Source organism: Pan troglodytes, chromosome 6, assembly GCF_028858775.2.
Source record: "Pan troglodytes isolate AG18354 chromosome 6, NHGRI_mPanTro3-v2.0_pri, whole genome shotgun sequence".
NCBI classification, from domain to species: domain Eukaryota; kingdom Metazoa; phylum Chordata; class Mammalia; order Primates; family Hominidae; genus Pan; species Pan troglodytes.
The window spans coordinates 33,291,912-33,298,281 of NC_072404.2; the positions used below are offsets into that span (position 1 = coordinate 33,291,912).

Sequence of the window (6,370 nt, forward strand, 5' to 3'; positions counted from 1 at the left end):
ACCAGTCACCAGCTCACTGAGGAACCAGAATAATGTACTGTTCTTGGTTTGAAGGCACTTGGAGAAGGAGAGGAAGGAGGGATGGGGGCTGAATCTCTTCCCGCCCCATCTCTGCCAGGTCCCAGCCCCACCTCTGGGCTTCTGTCCCACAGAGACCTGCCTGCAAGTCTTCAAAGGCCAAGGGACCCCAGTTGGGGGTCCCTATTCTGGAGCCATGGGGTTGGAGTGCCGGCTCCAGCAGAGTTGTCTGAGCAGCGGCCTGAGGTGCTGGGTCTGACATGATTGTTCGCCGTGGAAGGCCTCGGGCCATCCTGAGCTCAGATCTTGGCTGCCGGCCGCTAGGTCGGCTGCTTCTGCAGCAGGGCTAGGGTGTCCCGCTTCTCAATGGAGCGCAGCTGCTGCTGCTTTGCCCGCTTGAGCTTGGCAGGGTTTCGGATCACTTGGACGATCTCCACCTTCTGCTCGTTCTCCAGGCGGCATTTCAGGTTCTCCGCCCGACGCTGTTTCTTCTCCTGGCGGCGCCTCTCCTACTCCTCCTCCAGGTGACGGGCAAAGTCCTTGGCCAGCTTCCTCTCCTGCTTCATCTTCCGCTGCTACGATATACGCAGGGGCTTGTCCTAAAGCATCTGAGAGAATCTTTTCTTGGAGCGGTCCTTCCACACTTGCCCCGATTTGGGCTTCCCCTTCGGGATTACAGGAAGCTGCTCCTCCTTCAGCTTCTTGGACGCTGGGGCCTGGGATGAAGAACCCTTTGGCTTCTTTGCCCCGAAGCCGTCTGTCACCATCTCCCCAGCTGGAGGTAGTTTGCTCTGCTCGTGCTGACCCTGGGGGAAGCCAGGTGCCTCGAGTGTTAGCTGCAGTAGTGGCTGAGAGGGCTCCGGACCCGGAGCTTCCTGACTGGGGTTAAGGCTCTAGTGATCCTGGCCCCGGCAGTAGCTGATGCTGGGGGGCCCCCTGGGATCAGCTCCTCCTTACTTTGGGCCAACTCCGAGGCCAGGTACTCCCTGGCCCTGAGAACACTTGGGTGCCTCCTCACTTGGCTTCGGCTGACATCGTGGGGATTCAGGACTGGACTCCAGCTGCCTTTGAGGCGACTCCAGGTGTAGGCCTTGCTGACACTGGGGGGACCCTGGAACTGATTCTGGCCGCCCTTGGGGGGACTCCAAGCCTGCACCCTGCTGCAAAGACTGGGTGATCCTGGGCTTCTCTCCAGCCTCCTTTCGGGGGGGGGGGGGGCCCAGGCCAGCTTGTTGCACACTCGGAGGAGACCCGGGCTCCCTCGTTTCTTCTGTGTCTAACTCGAACTCCACAAGGACCCATCTCCTACTGCGAAACTGAGGTGAGGCTCTGGAGGGATTCAGGCCCTAGGCCTTCCAGCTGTCGGCTTCGCCTTGGCGGTGTATCCATCGTTCAGTCGGTAAGTTTCCAAACCCCTACACACATCCACAATGTTATCTTTAAACATATCAGGCATGGTTATTTTAAAGTCTATGTTAATACCTTCCTTGTTTGGATCCCCCGTGGATCTGTTCTTTCTCTTAATTTTCATTTGTACTTTTCTTTTTTCTCATATGCCTGGTTATTTTTGCATAAGTGCCTGAAATTGGTTATGAACAATAGTAGAAAAAATTAAAAGTTAGAAGAATGTTACCATGTCTTCAGAAAGGATTTATCTGTGCCTCTGGATGATAGCTGGGGCATTAGCAACCTAGGATCCCATTAATCCAATTCAGTAATGAGAGGATTTTAAGCTGAGTTTCATTCCCTTTGAAAGTTAGTTTACTTCTAGTTCATCTTTTCTTCCAGAGTATAGATAATTATGAGTATCACCTCAAATTATAGAATCCAGTTTCTGTTCCCCTGTGTTCTGCAAAGCAATCAAAGCCCTGTTTATGTTTTTAACCTCTCAACCATCTCTTCTGGGATTGGCAGAGGTAGTCCTAAATGCCACTGGGTTTCCATTGCTCTGGGTTTCTGCCTTCCCCCAAATCTTTACCTGGTAACTCTTTTCTGCCTTATTTGTTCTCTAATGCCTTCAAGCAGATTTTTACAAACTACTTTCTTCAGCTTTTCTGATGGTCTTCAACAGATAGGTAGGTTGGTCCAAATATCCTATTCTGCCACTACTGAAAGCAGAAATCTGATATTATGAAATTCATTTTTAAAGGGCTTCTATAGCTGTTTTTTAACCCCTATTACTGAATAATTTGCCACTTTCTGTTTCTTATTACTGTTGAATTGGTTGTCCTTTGTTCCTTTGAATCTCAAAAGAATTGCCAACCAAAACCGTAGAAAATTACTTCTGCCTGGGACTGTTTAAGGATTCTTTCTCCTGTGGTTCATCTACTTATATCCCACTTTACTGCTCAGAAACTCAACCATGATATTGCCTGGCCAATTGGGACCCAAGACAAGAGTGCTCTTGAAGTCTCCCTGAGTGCAGACTACCCTGCCTCTTCCTCCCTGGGGTCTAATTCTTGCCAATGGATGAAAGCCTGTCGTGGCCCAGATCTACTATCCTAATTCTAATGCTTTGGGGCTCTATACAAGAAAAATGCAGTCTACAATTCCACACACCAAAAGCCTGGGAAGCAAAGCCAAAGCATCAACAAGATCATATTTTAATCTGCCTTTTGCCTGCCTCTCATTTGTATTGGTGAGAGCTACAGCTACTGGCCCCTTTTCTGTCAGTGATTCACACAATTTTGTTGCTAGTGCTGAATTTCCCAGCTACTAGAAAGAGGATCTAATGTTTCTTTTTCAAAGGTCAAGTCTATCGCAGTTATTTTTTTGTTTGAGTTGATTTTAAGAACAGTCTTTGGAAGGATAGTGGGTGGTGTGGTATTCTATAACACAGCTTCCCTGTCCAGGGCTCCTAATGAACAGAGATGGGACCTCAGAAGAGGTCATTGCAGCGGTATCCAAGACTTCAGTGTTGGGTTCCTTTTGTAACTCATCCATCCACCCACTCACCCCCCTACTCTTTGTCTTGGTTTGGGCTGCTATAACTAAGTGCCACAGACTGGGTGGCTTTGAAACAACAGGAATTTATTTCTCATGGTTCTGGAGACTGGAAGTCTGAGACAGAGTGGTAGGGTTCTGGTGAGGGCCTTCTTCTGGGTTGCAGATTGTCATCTTTTCATTGTGTCTTCACATGGATAAAAGAGTATGAGAGAGCTCTCTGGGGTCCCTTTTATAAGGACACCAATCCCATTCATGAGGCTTCTGCCTTCATGACCTAATCACCCTTCAAAGACCCCCACCTCCTAATACCATCACACTAGAAATTAGTTAACGTACGAATCTGAGAGTGACCCAAACATTTAGTCCATAAAACTCATTCACCTCCTCACTGAATATATACTTATTAGACCTTACCACTTGCAGGACTTTATGCTAAGTATAGTATTTCAGGGGATCAAAAAGGTTAGAAAGGCAAGGCACAGTGGCTTGCGCCTGTAATCCCAGCACTTTGAGAGGCTGAGGCAGATGGATCACTTGAGCCCAGAAATTCAAGACCAGCCTGGCCAACATGGCAAAACTCTGTCCCTACAAGAAAAAAAAAAAAAAAAAAAAAAGAATTAGCTGGGTGTGGAGGTGCAGGCCTGTAGTCCCAGCTATATGTGCAGCTGAGGTGGGAGGATCACTTGAGCCCGGGAGACGGAGGTTGCAGTGAGCCGAGATTGTGCCACTGCACTCCAGCCTGGGTGACAGAGTGAGACCCTGTCTCAAAAAAAAAAAAAAAAAAAAGAGAGATTAGAAAAATCATTATAGCAGGATGATGATCTAATAGAGGCCACTATCATGGCCCTAAAATGTTTGCACCATGTGATGAACACTGAGATGCTCCTCTGAGATTTTCCCTTCAATGAAAGACCAGTTGTCCCAGCTACTGGGAGGCGTGGGCAGACAGCTTTCAGTTGTCAGACCCTTCAGGGATTGCCTCAGCTCCCGAGAGCCACCTGGCCTGGTCTTCACAGGTGGCCTACATCCAATGAGTGACTGATGCATGAATATAAAGTCCTGGGCATCTCAGCCCAACTTGAGAACAGTCTGAGAGGCTATTCTAGGTTCAGAGCTCCTTGTGTTACTGGCTGAGTCTATTGCTGGGCCTGAATCACAGCCCAGCTTCTCTATCCAGTCCAACTTCCTTGCCTATGTTCCACAGGTGTCAATACCAAAGGTGCTCCTTAATAAATATCTGCACATTAAACTCCATCTCATAGTCTGCCACCTAAGAAATTCAATCTGCCATACACCTGTCCCAGAATATCTAATAGTTACAGAAACTGCTAGAATAAGTCAGGTTCATTTAGACTCTTGGCATAAGTCTAGCCAGGGCTACAGAAGCAGTACTGCATGGGGAAAGGGTTGGCAAATTTTTTTTTTTCCTTAAAGGGCCAGTAGTAAATAGGCCTTGCAGGCCACGTAAGATTCTTGTTGTATATTCTCCGTGTGTGTGTGTGTGTGTGTGTGTGTGTGTGTGATAGTCCATTAATGTAAAAAACATTCTTAGCTCATTGGCAGTAGGAAAACAGGCTGCAGGCTGGTAGGCTGTAGTTACTAACTCCAGTGTAAGGTATTAAGAGCATAGACTTGTTGGGAGGCAATTATCCATGGGTCTTTCGTGTTTCTACACACCTAGCAAAGCACAGATACCAAATAACAGTGTTCTAAACTATCTTTTTGCGTTAGGCCATTCTTTCACGCTGCTATAAAGAAATACCTGAGGCTGGGTAATTTATAAAGAAAGGAAGTTTAAGTGGCTCAGGTTCTGCAGGCTGTGCAGAAAGCATGGGACCAGCATTTCTGGGGAGGCCTCAGGGAGCTTTTACTCATGGCAGAAGGCAGAACAAGAATAGGGGCATCACAAGGCCTACTCCCACTGTGGGAGCAAGAGAGAGAGGTGGGGAGAGATGCCGCACACTTTTAAACATCCAGACATCGCAAGAACTCAGTCACTACCCTGAGGACAGCACCAAGCCATGAGGGATCCATGACTCAAACACCTCCCACCAGGCCCCACCTCCAACACTGGGGACTACATCTCAACATGAGATTTGGAGGGGACATCCAAAGTATATCACTTTTGAAAAATTTTGTAGAGTGGTCAGCCTTCAAAGATACAGTGTCTCTTACCAGAGAAGAGATCGGGCATACTCTCTGTCCGTTATAAAAGACTCAGGTTCCCTCATCTTAGTGTTCCTCTCCTACAACTCAATCTACCACATGTAAAGGACTCAACTGGCCCTCTTTGTATTGCCCTGTGGCAATGACGCTCATGAAACCAGCACAAGAAAATGCTGATACTCTACCTACTGCTATTGCTATGAGCAATAAATTGCTCTTTGTCTCTGATCCAGGAGTTTTGTGTCTATGGCCAATCCATGAAACTGTAGCAGGCTAATTTGTTAGATTACAAGTAGAGTAAAACCTCAGACCTTTCATAGTTCTTAATTTCCTAGGTTCAAATTCTGGCTCCTTCACTATTTATAGGTTGGTTAGATGGTCTAATGCCCAGGAAGGCCCAGAGACAGGGACAGGTAGGAACCATACCCAGGGACTGCCCACAGACCTCACCAGCTGACTGCATGTTGGGCTTGCCCCATCCCTGGAGTACAGAACTCTGCAGCTGCTCCCAACTGAGCTTGCCCAGACTCTGTATTTCCTTCCCTCTTCAGGTTAGAGCAGTGGTTCTCAACGTGTGGCCACCAGGCCTGTAGTACGAGTGCCCCGTGAGAATTAGTTACACATGTCCATTTTCAGACCAAGCTCTCAACTCAGATGCACTGAATTGGAAATTCTAGGGGCAGAACCCAGCATTCTGTTTTACCAAGCCCTCCAGTGATTCCCATGAGTGTCTTGCTCTGGCTTTTCATCCCAAGAAGAAAAAAGCTCTGTTTCAAAGCCCGAACTCATTCTCACCTATCAGAACCCCAAAGGCACCAGGGTTTCCAGTGAGCAACTACACCTTTTAAGTAAATTAAATTCTTTCTATGAAACTTTGACCCCCATCCAAGGACGTGTTCTAAGCACAAAATTAAAGGATCAAGAAACATGCCTCAAAGTCAAGGTCTCCTGTGAGAAGACAATAAATTCAAGCTTGAGAGTTTTGCAGATCTCTCTAGGTACACATTTTTTCCCCACCTAAAAGCCCACTGCAAAAGTTTTCCTACTTGTTATCATGAGAAATAGCCCATGCCTTTTTGGTAAATATTAAAATCTCAAAATACTTCTTTAAACATTTGAATTATCAATATCCTGACTTAATATAATAGTACTTTTACAAGAAAAATTATTTTGGTATTAAAAAACATTTTGGGGCGGGAGTGGTGGCTCAAGCCTGTAATCCCATTATTTTGGGAGGCTG

General features: G+C 46.9%; 1 pseudogene; it reads right to left on the reverse strand.

Annotated features, from left to right (window-relative positions):
- Positions 1 to 317: 317 nt before the first annotated feature.
- LOC107976053 (coiled-coil domain-containing protein 86-like) lies at positions 318 to 1,425 on the reverse strand (annotated as a pseudogene).
- Positions 1,426 to 6,370: the final 4,945 nt, after the last annotated feature.